Source organism: Sycon ciliatum, chromosome 9 (assembly GCF_964019385.1).
Source record: "Sycon ciliatum chromosome 9, ocSycCili1.1, whole genome shotgun sequence".
NCBI classification, from domain to species: Eukaryota; Metazoa; Porifera; class Calcarea; order Leucosolenida; family Sycettidae; genus Sycon; species Sycon ciliatum.
Genome location: NC_088651.1, coordinates 15,371,623 through 15,390,334, shown reverse-complemented (window position 1 = coordinate 15,390,334; position 18,712 = coordinate 15,371,623). Strand labels below are relative to the sequence as shown.

General features: G+C 50.5%; 1 long non-coding RNA gene across 1 annotated transcript; it reads left to right on the top strand.

Moving 5' to 3' along the window:
- The first annotated feature begins 12,236 nt into the window (after window positions 1-12,236).
- Window positions 12,237-18,307, top strand: LOC135825263 (uncharacterized). Its single transcript, XR_010555043.1, has 3 exons — window positions 12,237-12,898; window positions 13,126-13,330; window positions 18,223-18,307. It is a non-coding gene; the product is annotated as an uncharacterized LOC135825263 (long non-coding RNA).
- Window positions 18,308-18,712: the final 405 nt, after the last annotated feature.

Below are 18,712 nucleotides of genomic sequence, written 5' to 3'. Positions count from 1 at the left end.
AAACACGAAAGAAACCACAGAAAGCACAGTGTCCTAGAGCTCTATTGTTGGGGAAGAGAGCTGTGAGCACTGCATACTTACCAGGTATCGCAATATACAATAACCAAGACGCCTCAACGTCAACATCAGGCACTTTCAAGTCGTCACCAGGCACGAACCAGTCATCATCGTCTTCATCCTCCAAATAAGGGTCCTGATTGCTCGCAGCATCAACAAAGATGGATTCGATGGCCTCTTCCTCCGTGAAGCGACGACGCGACATGACCGAAATGTGAGCGACCCGACGAAAATGTCGATAATTTGGAATGGTCAAAATTTGAAAATTGCATTGTACTCAAGGACTCCCTGGGCCACGTTCACGCTGCCTACGGGCGAAGTTCGACCTGCAGATGACTCACGCCCACATGCGGGTGACAGCCATCCACTTTAGCACTCTACATCTAGTCCACGGGTGAAGTATTGGACAGCTCGCGATGTAGTGTTTTCATGACCTATATATACGTCATACATGTAAGTGGACGGGCGTCATTCTCAATGACGAATATAATTATACGTCATTAGCGCTAAAAGGGGAAAAAAGGGGAAGTTCACCCTAAAATCAAAATTTCAGAACCTGTTGGGAAAAATCCACTGATTCCAATGGCGAAAGTCCGAAGTTGATCTGAGCAACCATTTTGGAGTTATAGCATCTGGAAGTTTAGACTAAATTCGATGACGTCATGATGGCATCATAATTTATGACGTCATTGAGATAAAGTGATTTTTCAAAATTTGATATGGGATATATGACACCTTACTGGTATCTAAACTGGAAACATATCTCCCAGAAAGCTTGTTGCAGCAACGAAAAACGACACAAATTGGCTATTTACCATCTATGGACCACTTGCCAGAGACCTTGTTCACATGTGACATTATTTCTGATTCTGTTTTTCTCATACTCCCCTCGCTGGGAATACATATTTCTGTTCTCTTCATGCTCCCATCCCTGGGAAATATGTTTCTGATGCGTGCAGAGAAAAGTCAAGTCGGACGCACCTGTTTCGCCACAAAGCTTGACCAGGGAAGTGTTATGACTGTTTTTGTGTATGTGTGTGTGTGTGTGTGTGGGGGGGGGGGGGGGGGTGGGTGGGTGGGTGGGTGGGTGGGTGGGTGGGTGGGTGCGTAGGTGGGTGATCTATGTCCAATGAATCTCATAAGCCATGAATTGGTTCAAACGTGTTCAATTCTTGGCATTTTTCCTCGGTTTTTAGGGAATTCCTTTGGGGAGGTGGTGCCCGGGGTTCTGTTGTGTATACACGGATGGAAAATAATGTTCTACATCGGGTGAAAGCTAGCATGGATATCAGTGACACTGTTAACTTTACCATCCGACCAAATTTCCCCAGCAGTCCCAAATGCAATAATTCTCACCTTATTCTGAGAATATCTTCGGTTCTAATCAACCAATTTTCACAATCTTGGGCATTCTGGAAAGCTCTCCACGAGCTGCGTATATTGAGCTCAAACAGGACACTACTGAGATCACATATCCAGCGCCAGGGAGCTTCAAATGCACCCCATCGCTGGATATACGAGGAAATTCTCTCCTCGCCAGCCATTTCTCGCTCCTTCATCGTAAACATTCCAAATTTGTTGCTTGAGTTTCTTTTCATGCTGCCCACGCGCTCAAAGCATGTCAAAGTGGACTCAGCATGTCAGGAGAGGGGAAAATCCCCGCTCAAGGTCAGTCACTCGGAAAGAAATTCGACTTTTGCCGTAGCTGAAATGTCGAGCGCAATATCTTTGGAATGCGACATCGCAGCTCTTTACCGATTGATGCAATGGAAAGCTGGGCTCTTCGGCTTCTTCCTAGATACTTAGTTCTTTAAATTCCGACAAGAATCGATCGAGTTACGAATTTTTTAGTGTATGCATGTCCATCGATCTCTAGAGATCGATTCAAGTACGATCGGATGGTAAAGGGTTAAGATGACCAGTAAAAATGCATTTTCCAAAGGAAAATTTTACAGAAAATTGTTTCAACGTCCAATATGGAACGTTTTATGCACCGTTGGGGACTGAAATAATCGTGAGTAAAAACACACTTTTGTCGTCGGGGTAGTTACCTGCCCGGATGATACGCCCTTCCGATTACTCTCACCACACACAGAGAGGACTGATAATAATGGAGGTTGCTCATTGAGAGTCTCAAGAAGAAGGCATCAAGGAAGGAAATGCGTACAGCATAAATAAAGCGTGCATGTGTCGTCTCGGTTGGAGAACGAACTGCCTTTTCTATGCTCTCGCCACGCCACATATGCAAGAGGACTAGTAAATTGGTTGTACTCGGTTGGAGAGAGATCTTTTTCTAAACCACACTTCACGACTCGAGGAGAGAACTCCCAACTGACAACTAACAACTAACGACTGTCTCTGAGACAAGATGAGCCAGCAGCATATACAGTGAAGGCGTACAACGGGGACAAGACGAGCAAGTGTGTACACAACGGGGACAGAAGACGGTGCAGCCGCATGTACGCAGGAGTCAAAACAGCGCAGCAGCGGTACCGCGGCTCAGCAGCATGTACAACAAAGAGACACAAAAGCAGCAGCATGTACGACAAAGAGCTACACGCGCAACCACATGTACAACACTATCCCCCACCAAAAAAAAGACATCCATTCCTGTGGATGGGAGCAAAAGGGAAGTGTATAAAAAACGGAAGAAGACAGACCGGAGAAGAAGACAGAAAGACTGGGGAGATAATGTGAAACAACATATGTACAGGCGACAATAAAACACAAAAGAAGTGGGGCCACAACTGTTGAACGCATGACGAGTAGGCCAGGAGGGTTAACACCAGTCGGGAGCTCCTCAAAACTGTGCACCATCAATCGGAACCTGCAAGCAACAGATTGTACAGAGGACCCTGGCTGTCGTCAGTTTAATTCGACGAACTGCGGCTCTCCTCGCCACTCCACACGACAACCAAAAGACTCGTGCACACTGGGAGAGAGAGCGTTTTCTCGAACTTGCTTTCAGTAAGGGGACTGGAGAACTGCGCTCCAACAAAACGGACAAGAGAATATATTATGGGGACGTGGAGAAAAGAGGGGAAAAAGTGGGGTGAGGGATACTAAAGAGGTGCCTGTGCAAAGTACAACAAGGCCTGAACAGGACGGGAGACAAAGACGAACGACGGGGAAATACGACGGACACAAGACGGCAACCAGACAAATACAACGGAGACAAGACGAGAAAATGTGTATGCAACGGGGACGAGATGATAAATAATGCATACGGAGGGGACAGAAGACGGTGCAGCGGCATGTACTAAGCATTCCAAGACGGCGCAGCGGCGTGTACCACGGATCAGCAGCATGTACGACACAGCGACACATACGCAGCCACGTGTACGACAAAAGAGACACAAGCGCAGCCACATGTACGACAAGAGACACCCGCGCAGCCGCATGTACGACACAGAGCTACAAGCGCGACCACATGTACAACACTATCCCCAACCAAAAAAAAACATCCACTGCTGTGGATGGAAGTGTATATATAAAAAAAAAAAACAGGAGAAGACAGACCGGAGAAGAAGACAGAAAGACCGGGGAAATGAAATGTGAAACAACATAAATAGGCGACAATAAAACACAAAAGAAGTGGGGTCACGACTGTTGAACGAATGACGAGTAGGCCAGGAGGGTTAACACCAGTCGGGAGCCCCGCAAAACTGTGCATCAATCAAATGGAACCTGCAAGCAACAGATTTTGCAGAGGACCCCGGCTGGCGAGCTGTTCGACCTGTAGTTGTCCCTTTGGATCTTGATTATTTGAACAGCACCAACCTAGTACGCCACCCACCCAACAGTCGAGACAAACAAAATTACACATGCAAGAGAAAAAATGCAGCTTACGCAAGATCGTTATAGCAATAAATGTCCACCAACGGAACAACATCGGATAAGTCCTCCAGGACAGGAGGCGTAGCCGGCCGCGGTGCAGGAGAAGAGGGTGCGGATAGTGCTGACAGTGAATCAGGTGACATGCATGGTGCTGTGTGCTGTGCTGCCCGGCGGACTCTGCGGCGCTGTCTCGAGCGGCGAGACCGACGGCGCACACGGCGAAGCAACGGGAGTGCTGGAGGTGCCGGTGGACAGAGCGGGGGAGGCAACGGAGCAACCGGTAGAGAGCACTCCGACCCCGTCATGGCAAAATAGATAGACGTCGGGGCCGCGGCGGCGCGATAACTAGAACGAGCAAAAAAAATGACAAAAAAACAACCGAAACAACTGGAGCACGCAGCCTCAAGCAATCACCACCCCTTCCACGGAAGCTGACCCTGTCCTGCCTCTAAGGCGACGTAACCCCCAGGCGACAACACACATGAACGTCTGGGTCGGGGTGTACCAGGCCGGGGCGGGGACTGAGGGGAACCCGGAGGAGACGGGGGCGTACCCGGAGGGGAACCCGGGGGTGAAGGAGGAGGGGTGGGGACCGAACCCGGGGGCTGAACCAGAACGGGAGCCGGAGCCACAGGGTGGGGTGCACCAAACGGGGCAGGCAAAAACATGGCTGGACCCCCCATAGATGGCATCGCCGTAATTTCAGGCGGAGACACTCCCTGCTGTACCCCTGGGGGAACCACTACCTTACCGTGGACAGCCCGTAACCGATCGGTGTGTACCGTTAAATGCTTAGCATGGCGGGCCGAAGGGGGGGGGGGGGTCCCACCCGTACAATGGAACACACCACTCCCTTAATTACTTCTACCTGCCATGGCCCAGTCCAGGGGCGAAATAGCTTAGGGCTGGCACCCGGGGGCGGAACTGCATGGAGCCAGACATAGTCACCTGGTTGAAAACTGGGGGGTTTCACCCGCCTATCATAAGTAGATTTAGCCACCCGATGTGCCACTCCCAGGCGATCCCGGACTACACCAAACGCCCTAGCCAAAGATGACCGCAAATTTGTGATATATGCGGGCAGAGGCGTAACTTGAGGGACCCCCGGGGCAGGGAGAAAAAGATCAAGGGGTAAACGGGCCTCCCTCCCAAATAGCACAAAATGAGGGGTGAATCCCGTAGCACGGTGGACACCCGTATTGTAAGCAAATTGTACCAGAGGAAGGTGGCGGTCCCAGGATGTTTGGTCGTCCGCGACATAGGCCCGGAGGGCCACCTGAATCGTGCGGTTTGCCCTCTCGACAAGACCATCTGACTGTGGCCGGTAAGGGGTGGTGCGGGACTTACAAACCCCCAACAATTTACATAAAGAGGAGATTAGGCGGCTCTCAAAATTAGGGCCCTGGTCCGAATGTAATTGGCAGGGGACTCCAAACTTCAAAAATACCCGGTCAACCAAACGGTCTGCTACGGTCTCGGCCTTCATATCCGGGAGGGGAATAATTTCTACCCACTTAGAAAAATAGTCTGCTACCACTAACACATACTTATTACCACGAGCCGTGAGGGGAAGGGGTCCCATGATGTCCATCGCCATAACTTCAAATGGGGCACCTACGCAAATAGTACCAAGCGGGGCTTTCACAGCCCTGGGCGGATCTTTACCGCGCTCGCAAGTCGTGCAGCTTTTGCAATAGAGGGCCACATCCACGGACATCCCCGGCCAATATGCTACCGATCTTAAACGGGCTAATGTACGATCCTGGCCAAAATGGCCAGAAGTGCGGCCGGCGTGCGCCTCATTTAGAAATTTGGTGTGTAAAACTGCCGGAACTACTAATTGCCGTGCTAGCGATGGCAGTGTTTCGCGGTAGAGAACTCCCTCGGTCAGAGCTAGGTTCTCAGTCTGTGACATGAGGGCGCGCACGACGGGGCTGTCCCCATCCTGAATGGGCTGAGCGGCCGCCAGCCGATCTACAACTACATGGATATCCGCATCCGCCTGTTGTGCCTGAAGAATTTCGGAGACATCTGGCGTAGAAAAACTAACTGCATTTACGGACGGCTCCGCTTCGAGCTGGCGACTCAAACCGTCGGCGTTTCCATGTTGCAACCCGGGGCGATGCTGTACAGTGAAATGAAACTCAGCCAGCGTGCTCAGCCATCGCGCAGTCTGTCCTGTTGGATTTTTAAAATTCATTAGCCATCTCAGGCTACCATGATCTGTGCGCAACAAAAATGGCCGTAACAGAATGTATGGTCGAAAAGTGCGGCACGCCCAAACTACCGCCAGCAACTCCAATTTGGTGATGGTATAGTTCTTTTCCGCCGCCGAACACGACCGACTTATGTACGCTATGGGGCGCTCCAGGCCATCATTAGTCACCTGTGACAGTACCGCACCTAGGCCTGAAACGCAGGCATCCGTATCCACAATAAATGGGCGCGAAAAGTCTGGAAAGGCCAAAATGGGTGCTGAACTAAACGCTGTGCACAACTTTTTGAACGCTAACTGATGAGCCTCTGCCCAGACAAATGGAGTCTCTTTTCGTAACAGGTCATGCAGTGGATGGGCCACCGACGCAAAATGCGGAATAAACCGTCGATAGTATGACGCAAATCCGAGAAATGATTGTAGAGACTTAAGAGACGCTGGCTGCTTCCATTCCTGTACCGCTTTAACTTTTCCCGGGTCCGTGGAAATCCCCTTAGCCGAGACTACATGCCCTAAGAAATGGACCTCGGCCAGCAGCAAATGGCACTTTCTAGGTTTTATCTTAAGCTTCGCTCGTCGTAATGCAGTTAGCACAGCCTCTAAACGGCGGAAGTGCTCCGCGAATGTGCGAGAAAACACAATAACATCATCGAGATAAACTAGACAGTAGAGGGGGGAAAGGCCCCGCAGCACGGCATGCATCATCCGCTGGAACGTGGCAGGAGCATTGCAGAGGCCAAAGGGCATGCGGCGGAATTCAAATAGCCCCTGTGGAGTGATGAACGCCGTTTTCTGCTGATCCTTCCCCTCCACTGGCACCTGCCAGTAACCCGACTGTAGGTCTAACGTGGAAAAATACTGTGCCCCACCCAGCCTATCCAGGGTATCGTCAATCCTAGGCAAGGGGTACGAATCCTTGTGCGTGGCATCATTTAATTTACGGTAGTCGACACAGAACCTAATTGAACCATCTGGTTTTTGTACCAACACAATCGGACTAGCCCACGGGGACACGCTAGGGGATATTATACCCTTGTCTAACATTTTCTCGACCTCTTCGGCCACAATCTTGACCCTGGGAGGGGGGAGGCGTCTCGGCCCCTGACGAATTGGGCGTGTAGCGCCGGTGTCGATGCAATGAGTCAAGAGGGGGGTCTCTCCCACATCACAATCATCTACGGCTATGACATCATTAAAACCGTTCAGTAAACTGACCAGAGCTTGGCGTTGTTCCGCAGTGCCAGCAAACCGAGAGAGATCAAAGCGATCCGCTGGTGTTGAATCGGACGTCGCTGACTGCACGCCCACTGCCACACCCTCGTCTGTTGAGACATCCGGCCGAGGGTCCTCCACCGGTAGGAACTGCCCTAGATGCATACCACGCTCCAACCACACCGGCACATCAGACACATTGGTTACACACAAGGGGACACTACCCGAAGGAGATACAGCGCACACAGCACGGGGTAGGGCATACCCCAAATCAGAATCAACAACAGCTTCTACCAGACCAATCATCTCGGGAGGGGCGTTGACTGCGCCCCGCAACAGCAATTGTGACCATGGGGGAATTTCCACAGCAGACACTAAGGAGATGGAGTAGCCCAGTTCCGGCGGAGCAGCAGGGGGGCAGACCCTGGGAGGGACCACCGGGGTAGGGGAATACACAGGCCACGTGATGCCACCCCGAACAATAAACGCAATGATAAAACTAAAAGCTAATGCGAGTTTGCACACTAATATCAGCCGAGCTGAACTGCAACCACTTGCTATTAAAAGCAACAGGGTCGAAAACCCAAACCACAACGTGCTCTGCACGTCACCGCCGAACCTTGCGGCATGAACCGGAACTACATCCCCCCGTCCCCTAGACAATGGGACGGTGTTACCTGCTAACTTTAAACGGGGTGACCCATCCAGGTGTAGCGAAAACCCATGGGCTGCCAAAATGTCGGCACCCAACAAACACTCCTCAGTTAACCCCGCGACAGCTAAAACACGGGCGGAAAACGAAATATTGCCAAACTTAAATGTCAGGGGTAAACAGCCCTTCATGTCAAGGGTACCCCCGCCTGCAGTGTACAGTGCCGACACACCCAACTCTGAAGCGGGTCGTAATAGATGCTCCGCATGCAATTTCTGCACTACCGCAAAATTCACCAAGGTAATGGCCGCACCCGTGTCGACCAGACATGATACCACCGAGTTACACACATCAGTACTCAACTTACCGGGCGCGAAGAGACTGGTGCCAGCACGGTGGATGTAGAAGGGTACAGCATCGGTGACGGCCGTGACAGCACCCACCGGGAGGGCATCCGAGGACTCGACCGGAATAGACGGAGGGGAGGGCAGTGGAGCGGCAGGTGGAGTGCAGAGGTGGGCCTCCGCCGGAGAATGCTCGAAGGCACATATGTCACACACATCACACGCATCAGACACAGAGGCAGCATTAGCAGGACATCCTACATCTGGGACCGTAACAATACCACCCTCAGGCGCCGGGGACAACAGGTCCGGACACTCGGGCGCAGCCGAAGCTGCCAAATTCTCGGTTTCCCCCAAAGACAAAGGGAGGAAAGGGTCACACAATTCCATGGTATCATCGGTAAAGATCGGCAAAGCCACAGCAATACACTCCTCATCACATTCATCAGTTGGCTGTGGTTCCATGGTCGAGGCGGCAGGAAGACCCGCACCAGCCGCCTCGCCTAGTTTAAATCCTGTTGAGGGTGGGGGAGCCTACCCGACCCCTGTTGTGGCTTTTCGGGCGCCTGGCGCTTAGTGGAAAACGGTTGTCGGCGGCCTTGCGGCTGCGGCCGCCACTGCCGGCACTCGGCCCTAATATGCCCTAACTTCCCGCATTCATAACAACGGGGACCCTTACCCCTCTGGTAGGACCCCGGATCACCCCTGGTTTCACACAAAGTCTCCAGGAGACGGGTCTGGGTGGCGCACAATTTCTCGAGACTATGGAGCCGAGACTCTACCTCAGGTGCCGCGGCCGCTACGAAGACCGGCTCGCTAGCGGGGTGAAGCCTATCCTGAGTTTCCAGAACTACCGCTTTCTGGACCGCTTTCAGTAAGGTTGTTGGTTCGTGGTCCCCCACCCGTCGTCGCATTTCTGGGTCTAATGCATCAAGAAAAGCCCGGACTGAAACCGTGTCCGCAATGGTGGAGGGGGCCCCAGGGTAGGCTTTTGCCACTAAGACTTGGATGGCGTCCCCGAGTTCCGTTAGGGTTTCGCCCACCCGCCGTTTGCGAGCTTGGAGCTCGGTTTGGCGTAACAGTTCCTTCCCCTGGTCCCCAAACCTAGCCTGCAATGCCTGCTCAATGGTTCCTCTATCTCCGCGTTCGGTTGCGGTCAGGGACTGCAGCATCAAAGCAGCACTGCCGGTGAGGCTTTTACACAGGATAACCCGGGCCATTAGCTCGAGTTTTTGCCGTGACTCTGCATCCACTGTATCGTTTGGTTGCGCCACTGGAACATACCCATTAGCTTCTAGGCATAGCACAAAGTCGTTTAGGAAGGACTGCAGGTCCTCCCTTGATGAGCCCGCAAATGGCTTGGGCATGAGCCACTTGCCCGCGCCCTCAACAGTGACCTTACTCTGGGCTGGCTGAGACATAATGAGTATACCACTACCAGTACGAGACCCCGGATCAGGTGGTGTTACGAAACAGTAATTTTTTATTTAATTTTTTTTTGTTCAAAGTGCCAAACAATTTTTTTTTTTTTCAAAATTTTTTTTCTAACAACACGGCATTCTGCAGGGCAAGTAGGTACAACGACACAAGATTTACGAAAGACAGATTGCACTGTTAGACCGACTGGCTGGAGCTACTGGAAAGTAGGCCTCTAAAATTACGGTACATACGCTCAATGAACTATCGAAGGGACCACGGACCTAAGCCGGGACCCAATACCATGCACGCTTGGACAAGAAACGACACACAAAGCAAACTAGCAAGACCGGGTGCTCACCTGAGGAGGCGCGCCAATGCGGGGCCTGGTCGTTCGTAGTACGTCATCGATACGGAGGTACGGCGAGGAGAAGAAGAATACGAGCTGACGGCGACGCGTCGACGAGCTTCAGGGTCGTGGATTCGATGTGTTGGGCGCCAAATGTCGTCAGTTTAATTCGACGAACTGCGGCTCTCCTCGCCACTCCACACAACAACCAAAAGACTCGTGCACACTGGGAGAGAGAGCGTTTTCTCGAACTTGCTTTCAGTAAGGGGACTGGAGAACTGCGCTCCAACAAAACGGACAAGAGAATATATTATGGGGACGTGGAGAAAAGAGGGGAAAAAGTGGGGTGAGGGATACTAAAGAGGTGCCTGTGCAAAGTACAACAAGGCCTGAACAGGACGGGAGACAAAGACGAACGACGGGGAAATACGACGGACACAAGACGGCAACCAGACAAATACAACGGAGACAAGACGAGAAAATGTGTATGCAACGGGGACGAGATGATAAATAATGCATACGGAGGGGACAGAAGACGGTGCAGCGGCATGTACTAAGCATTCCAAGACGGCGCAGCGGCGTGTACCACGGATCAGCAGCATGTACGACACAGCGACACATACGCAGCCACGTGTACGACAAAAGAGACACAAGCGCAGCCACATGTACGACAAGAGACACCCGCGCAACCGCATGTACGACACAGAGCTACAAGCGCGACCACATGTACAACACTGGCTGGCGAGCTGTTCGACCTGTGTTTGTCCCTTTGGATCTTGATTCTTAGAACAGCACCAACCCAGTACGCCACCCACCCAGCAGTCAAGACAAACAAAAGTACAAATGCATGAGAAAACAGGTTATTTCGACGGACCCAGCGACGCTGCCAGGAGCGGCGAGACCGAGAGAATGTTTTTAGCCGATTTTCCCATAAATTCCAATTTTGCAGCCGATTTTCGAACAATTACATGTAGCTAATTTTGCAGCCAAATGATCTGATGTACTTGGTCCGCTTCAGCAATATTGTCGATTATCTTTCGACAATTTGAACTTAGACTTTGGACATGAACGCGTGCACCTGAAGTGATATATCTTGGTACGATGGAAGGTAAGGTATAGAATGACAACTAGCTGCGAGGAATTTATTGTCCAAGGAAGGGTTCCTACTTTTTTCGGTCCTCCTCGTCGCTGCTTTCGGCGCTGGCGACAAATATTTTGCTCGGGATCGACTCTCTTGCTTTTGCAAGCTCATCTCTCTTCCTCTCCGCTGCCTGGCTATTTTCTAAAGAGAAGTCGATCGTGACGGTCGCCTTCTCTCTAGGACTTCGCCTGGGCAGCACGACAGCCTGTGTGGTTCAAATCAGACGCCATTCTTTGCAAGATTTTATTTTGAACGACGACGACGACGACGCGTACAGTACATGTACTTGCAAATCTCCACGACGCGCTGGATACTCCGAGCGAGGAGCTGGAGGTAAGGGAGCTGCGATCTCAGCTTGATGAGCGATCCCTGCGGTGAGCGATCTCGGGCGTTCAGCAAAATCAAGCTGATTCCGAGTAGCCGATTACTTTCTTGTGGCTTGTGCTGCTCTTGCCTGCACAGCGTGACAAGATAATCTTTTTTGATGCGGCGCTGTATCAATCCGAATCACCCACCTGTCGCTCTCGATATTCACTCGAACTCTAGCTAGACCTTTCAGGTACTAGCAAACTAACTAGCTAACCAAAATTGGGATGAAATGGGCGGCCAAGTAAGCATTGGCGACATATAAACAAAGCTGAAAGATAAGCGACAATATCGCTGATGCGGACCAAGTATCTTGGAGCCCAGCGAACAGCCGAATAGGCGCAAACCGGCCGATTTTGGGAACGCCTACGTACAGTCGTCACATCAGAGGTCATGACCGGTCATGACCGTGTACCGCGTACCGGTCAGTGAACTCTGATGCATGCAGCTGCAGAGTGCATGCTGTAGGATGATACCAAGAGTACATAACCCCATATGTACTCTTGATACTAATACCAAGAGTCCATAACCCGGGTTATGGACTCTTGATAATACTAGTACTAGTAGTGGCATTAGTGGCGACGCTAGTCTGCTACATACATACATACATACATGTACATCTAGAGCTACGTGTACGGGTTGCGCCTCGCCGCGCCGGCGCAACAGCAGCTGCGTGATCGTCATGGTTACCGGTTTCGCGCCTTCCTGGCCGGCTACACTCTCTACTCGTCTCAGGACAGTAGAATCGAACTCCTTAGCAGCAGCTGCTGCGCATACTCCTCATCGGAAGAGTTTGCACGAGCAGTTTTTCGGTCTTGGTCAGAGAAGGTGGAAGCACTTTATTCTGCTTCCGTTTGTAGACGGTCAGTTTTGTCCTAAACCCTTTTTCCTGTCCAGGCAATGTGCTCAGTCCGTTCTTGACGAGTCCCTATGGCGAAGTGACAAAAGATTCCAAGTTATAGTGAGTTTCCAGACCGCGTAGGGCAAAACGAAACAAAGAGTTTATTCTTGAATCTCCAGAGAACCCCTTGTCTGCTTACCGCCAGTAGTTCTTTGTTGCCCCTGCCCATGACCGGTAGTGATGAGTAGATCCAGTAAATTATTTCAAGCAGTTGATCCGAGGAGCTCCAAGTTGCGATAAAGACGGACTTGATTGCAATACTCGATACCATCATGTGAACTTTCGTCCTTTTCAGCAGTAGCTTGTGTAGCCATTTTGGCAGTATGTTGCGCAAGAAAGCAGTAATCGCCGGCTATTTCTCCGTGACTTCAGCCAGGTGTCGGACACGGAAACTGCACACATCGCGAGGTGAGCTATGCTGACATGCTTCATTCTCTCTGTCATCAAGCGATCGTTTTCATTGTGCGATTTGTGCTGGCTTGCATCACAGCTCTAGGCCGTTCAGTGACTTGTCTACTACTTCGAAGTACATGACATTGTGTAGTTTGGTGTGAACGCTTGTCTGCGGCTTTCCCAAAGGGAGGTCGACTAATGTCGTCGGTGCCGTGTGTTCTGTATGGTCTTCTCAATTGCAGGTTCGATGGCCGGTGGTTTGAGCAACATGTTCTCCGCGTTACACTTCGCAGAGCAGAGCTGATTGCCGAGCCAGAAGTAAGTTTTGGCAAGGTGCTGAGAAGGACCATCAGATGGCGACAAGAAGCGGGGAATCGTCTGCAACGACATCCATCAGCGCTGCTCAGCGTGTGCTCTGGGAATGGCCGTTCTGGGAAGACGCATCAGGTAAGAGGATTCGGTATACGTTTCGTACTTGAGGTTGGCGAGCAATTCTCTGTTGGTTGAGCAGTGAGTTCATCATACAGTTGAGCTCCGTGAAATCCGACCCGGAGTGCAAAGGCGGTGCCCTGGACTGGTTCCGATCACATTGCATTTCATTTGTACTTGCACATATGCAAATTCCAGCCGCATTCGTGCTACTTTCAGGGCGTCAAGGGTGTGCTAGTGGAGGGCGCAAAAATGCACTCTGGATCGGATTTTATCGAGCATAACTACTTCTTTCGGTTAAGGTATCGTTTAGGGTCCCAAATTATTTCAGTGGGCCAGCATGCAGAGCCCCAGGCATGCACATTACACACACGAGACATGCATAGTACAAACAGAGCATGCGCAGTGCAAACAAGGCATGCACCAGACAGTCGAGGTCAACAAGGTCATAATAATTAGGAGCATTCAGAGCTCAACCACAACTTGGTGAGTTTCCATTTAACTCTAGCTGCTGTCGTGTTAACCTCGACTGGCTCGAGTGCATTGACCTTGTTGACCTCGAGTGCATTGCGCATGCCCTGTTTGTACTATGCATGTCTCGTGTGTGTAATGTGCATGCCTGGGGCTCTGTAGAGCATGCTGACCCACTAAAATAATTTGGGACCCTAAACTATACCTTTACCCTTCTTTCCTTGTAGACTCGGGGTGAAGTGAGAGAAAAATAATATTTTTTCCGAGAATAGGGATGGCCGTTTTGCGGGTGTGTCTCTCGCTTCCTTACTACATTCGACTACACTTCTAACGAACTCGCATGATATAGGGAATTTCGTGATAAAGCGACGAACCCTTGTCCAATTCACAGTTTGAACACGTCCTCAATTTACAGATGTCCTCAATTCTCAGCAACTTGCACCCAGCATCATACAGTATGTATGTCATTTTGTTCGTTGCAATGGATGCAACCATCATAATACAGTACAGTCAGACCTCGCTTATCCGGTCCTCTGTTATCCGGATCCCTCGTCATTCGGCGGAAAATCTTTGGTTACCGATTTACAGCATATGTCATGAATACATACAGTGTGTGTGTATCCGATTATCCGGTTCCCTCGCCTATCCGGATGTGTTTTTTGGTGGAAAAGGGATGTGTGCGGTTAAGCGAGGTCTGACTGTACACGTCTCCAGTAGGTGCTTTATGTACATGAGCATGATCCCATCCAGGACTGAGGTTGCCACATACTAGTGTACACTCCTGTAAGATAGTATGACACATGGCACATAGTGCATGAACCCTGGTGCACCAGCCAGTATGTCCGCATTTGCCAGGCTGACATCAGTGCAACACACTTTGTATTTGTATTTTATTATATTTAAGGATTTCCCAAAGGCTTTGGGCCTGTCGAGGGGATCTCCTGCAAGAAGAATGAAATGAAAACTTTATGTAGAGGGAGCAGTTAATCGAGGATAGGCTAAGGAGATAGATGGAGGCATACAACATCTGGTAATTAAGGAGTTGGGATACCGTCAGTGTAATGAATATATCTTACCTAAACACAGTACTATGGGGCACGCGTGTTAGTGTCCGCATTTCGCATTTCGCAGGTGACCGCATTTTCAAGTGTCATCGCATACAGTAAAACCTATGACTAACGACCACCCCTTGGTGCCAGAGAAAGCGGTCTTTAGTGGTAGGTGGTCCTTAGTGGTAGGTGGTCTTTAGTGGTAGGGGGTCCTTAGTTAGGTGTTTTCACCGCACATCCATATAGGTTCAACTCGAGTGACAGAAACTCGCCCAAACATGCTGTAAGTTGCAGCCTGCAGGCACGGTGACCAGGTGACTGGTGTACGCCATGTTCGATTGGGAATAAGGACCGAACGCTACATCCCAGCCTTTTCGGACCAAAACCAGTCGACTCAGCGTCAAAAGGACTACAAAATATGGGCCAATCGCGGTCTTCCGGGCTTTTATAAGAACGAAATGTGTAAATGAGATAGGCATTGTTCATACCTTGCTCCAGAATGTGCGTTGCCACTTTTCTGTACCACTTACATGACTTGCGAGTGGCCGTATACAAAGAGATCATGCCATCATTCCAATCCACTCCTCCCAGATGCAGATTGTAGCCGTTCACACACGTCAACTTCCGAATGAGACTCTTCTCGCAGTCGGTTACCTGGCCCATGCATATTCAGGAAGGTAGCATGCCAGTTCAATACTGCTGTACCAGTTGTCGATGGACAACTGGTATCCCTTACCCAGCAGTGGCTGAATAGTCGGCCCTTCCAATATTTGGCCACCTGCCGACCCTTCCAATAGTTGGTTAGGTGCGCCACATCCATCAAATGGATGACAAGGGCTTGAACCCCCACCAGCCTTTCTCCACTGTAAACAAGAAAGAAGCCGCAGAAAGCACAATGTCATAGAGCTCTATTGCTGGGGGAGAGAGCTGTGAGCACTGCACTCTTACCAAGTATCACAATATAAAATAACCAAGAGGCGACGCTTGATGGACCGCCTCAAGTGCTGGAAGAGGGGTATTACCCCTGTCAGTTTAGCCCCACAATGACACGTGAATGCCATTTTAACTTGATGATACGGAAGTGAAGGTGTGAACCGCAAAGCAAGACCTTTCACAGCGTCTTGGTATTCCGACTGCAGAAGCAGTCCGACCTGCCGGTCCTTCCAGTATCGGTTTCGATGGGCCGCATCTGCAAGGTGTGCGGTCACGGCTGGGCCCCCCACCAGCCTTTCTCCACTGTAAAAACGAAAGAAACAGCAGAAAGCACAGTGTCAGTGTCCTGATAGTCGGACTGCAAAAGGAGTCCGACCTGCCGGCCCTTCCAGTAACGGCTCAGGTGAGCCACATCCGCGAGATGCGAAGCCACAGCTGAGCCTCCCACCAGCCTTTCTCCACTGTAAAAACGAAAGAAACCGCAGAAAGCACAGTGTCATAGAGCTCTTTTGTTTGGGGAGAGAGCTGTCAGCACTGCACACTTACCAGGTATCGCAATATACAATACAGGGTCCTAATACGCTCTACGGCGTCCCGGTAGTCGGACTGCAACAGCAGTCCGACTTGCCGACCCTCCCAGTAACGGGTTAGATGGGCCGTACCCGTGAGGTGGGCGACCACGGCTGGGCCTCCCACCAGCCTTTCTCCACTGTAAAAACGAAAGAAACCGCAGAAAGCACAGTGTCATAGAGCTCTTTTGTTGGGGGAGAAAGCTAGGAGCACTGCACACTTACCATTTGTCACAATATATTATAAGAAAGAGGCGGCGCTTGACGCACCGCCTCAGGTGCTGAAACAAGGGTATAACTCCTGTCAGTTCCACACCGCAGTGGCAAGTGAACGCCATACTGTAAATGTAATGATACTGAAGTGAAGGTGTGAACCGCAAAGCAAGGCCTTTACCTTCTTCCTGTCGAATTCGCTCCCCAGCTGCATACCGACATCATCGGCTAAAATCCAATCATACCAAGTAATGCAAAGGTCATCAGTTGACCTTTTGGACTTTTCAACTCTTATCCAAAACCACCAAGAGGAAAAAACCCAGGATGAAGAAGACGTCAGTTGTCGAAGCGTTTGTGGAGGAGTTGTTACATTATTCTCAGTAAATAGATATGGCTGATACATTCGGTGTAGACTTGGACGACCGGTCGTGGTCTCTCACCACGGGTCCTTTACTAATAGAAAGGCGGACGCCAATAAGAACTGTTGTGGAGTTGGCAGATCAAAAAGCGCAGCAAGAAATTTGGCACGTCGATGGTAGACTCCATCGGGAGGACGGATCAGCTCTTGTTGATAGTAGGGGAGTCCGCCTGGTGCTATGGAGGTCGCCTTCATCGCTTTAATGAACCTGCTTGGATAGGACGGGGTAGCATCGAGTACTACCTCAACGGCGCCCGTCATAGAGCCGACGGTGTCGGACACGGAAACTGCACACATCGTGAGTTGAGCTATGCAGATCCCAGACCTTCACACATCATCAGGATACTGATACGCTCCACGGTGTCCTGGTAGTCGGAGTACAGAAGCAGTCCGACTTGCCGGCCCTTCCAATATTTGCCCAGGTGGGCCACATCCATCAAATGGGTGGTAAGGGCCTGAACTCCCACCAGCCTTTCTCCACTGTAAACACGAAAGAAACCACAGAAAGCACAGTGTCGCGACATGACCGAAATGTGAGCGACCCGACGAAAATGTCGATAATTTGGAATGGTCAAAATTTGAAAATTGCATTGTACTCAAGGACTCCCTGGGCCGCGTTCACGCGGCCTACGGGCGAAGTTCGACCTGCAGATGACGCACACCCACGTGCGGGTGACAGCCATCCACTTTAGCACTCTACATCTAGTCAACGGGTGCAGTATTGGACAGCTCGCGATGTAGTGTTTTCATGACCTATATATACGTCATAAGTGGACGGGCGTCATTCTCAATGACGTATTTATACCTCATTGGCCCTAAAAGGGTTAAAGGGGAAGTTCACCATAAAATCAAAATTTCAGAACCTGTAGGGAAAAATCGACTGTTTCCAATTGCGGAAGTCCGAGGTTGATCTGAGCAACCGTTCTGGAGTTATAGCATCTGGAAGTTTAGACTAAATTCGATGACGTCATGATGACATCATAATTTATGACGTCATGTGAGATAAAGTGATTTTTCAAAATTTGATATGGGATATATGACACCTTACTGGTATCTAAACTGGAAACATATCTCCCAGAAAGCTTGTTGCAGCAACGAAAAACGACATAAATTGGCTATTTACCATCTATGGACCACTTGCCAGAGACCTTGTTCACATGTGACATTGTTTCTGATTCTGTTTTTCTCATACTCCCCTCGCTGGGAATACATATTTCTGTTCTCTTCATGCTCCCATCCCTGGGAAATATGTTTCAGATGCATGCAGAGACAAGTCAAGTCGGACGCACCTGTTTCGCCACAAAACCTGACCAGGGAAGTGGTATGACTGTTTTTGTGTGTGGGGGGGGGATGGGTGGGTGGATGGGTGGGTGGGTAGATGGGTGGGTGGGTAGATGGGTGGGTGGGTAGATGGGTGGGTAGATGGGTGGGTGGGTGGATGGGTGAGTGGGGGGATGGGTGAGTGGGGGGATGGGTGAGTGGATGGATGGGTGGGTGGATGGGTGGGTGGATGGGTGGGTGATCTATGTCCAATGAATCTCATAAGCCATTAATTGGTTCAAACGTGTTCAATTCTTGGCTTATTTTCTCGTTTTTAGGGAAATCCTTTGGGGAGGTGGTGCTCCGGGTTCTGTTGTGTATACATGGATGGAAAATAATGTTCTACATAGGATGAAAGCTAGCGTGGATATCAGTTAGACGTGTGCACACGTCAGGCAGTTTCTTGGGATCGGGAGAGCTTGATTTG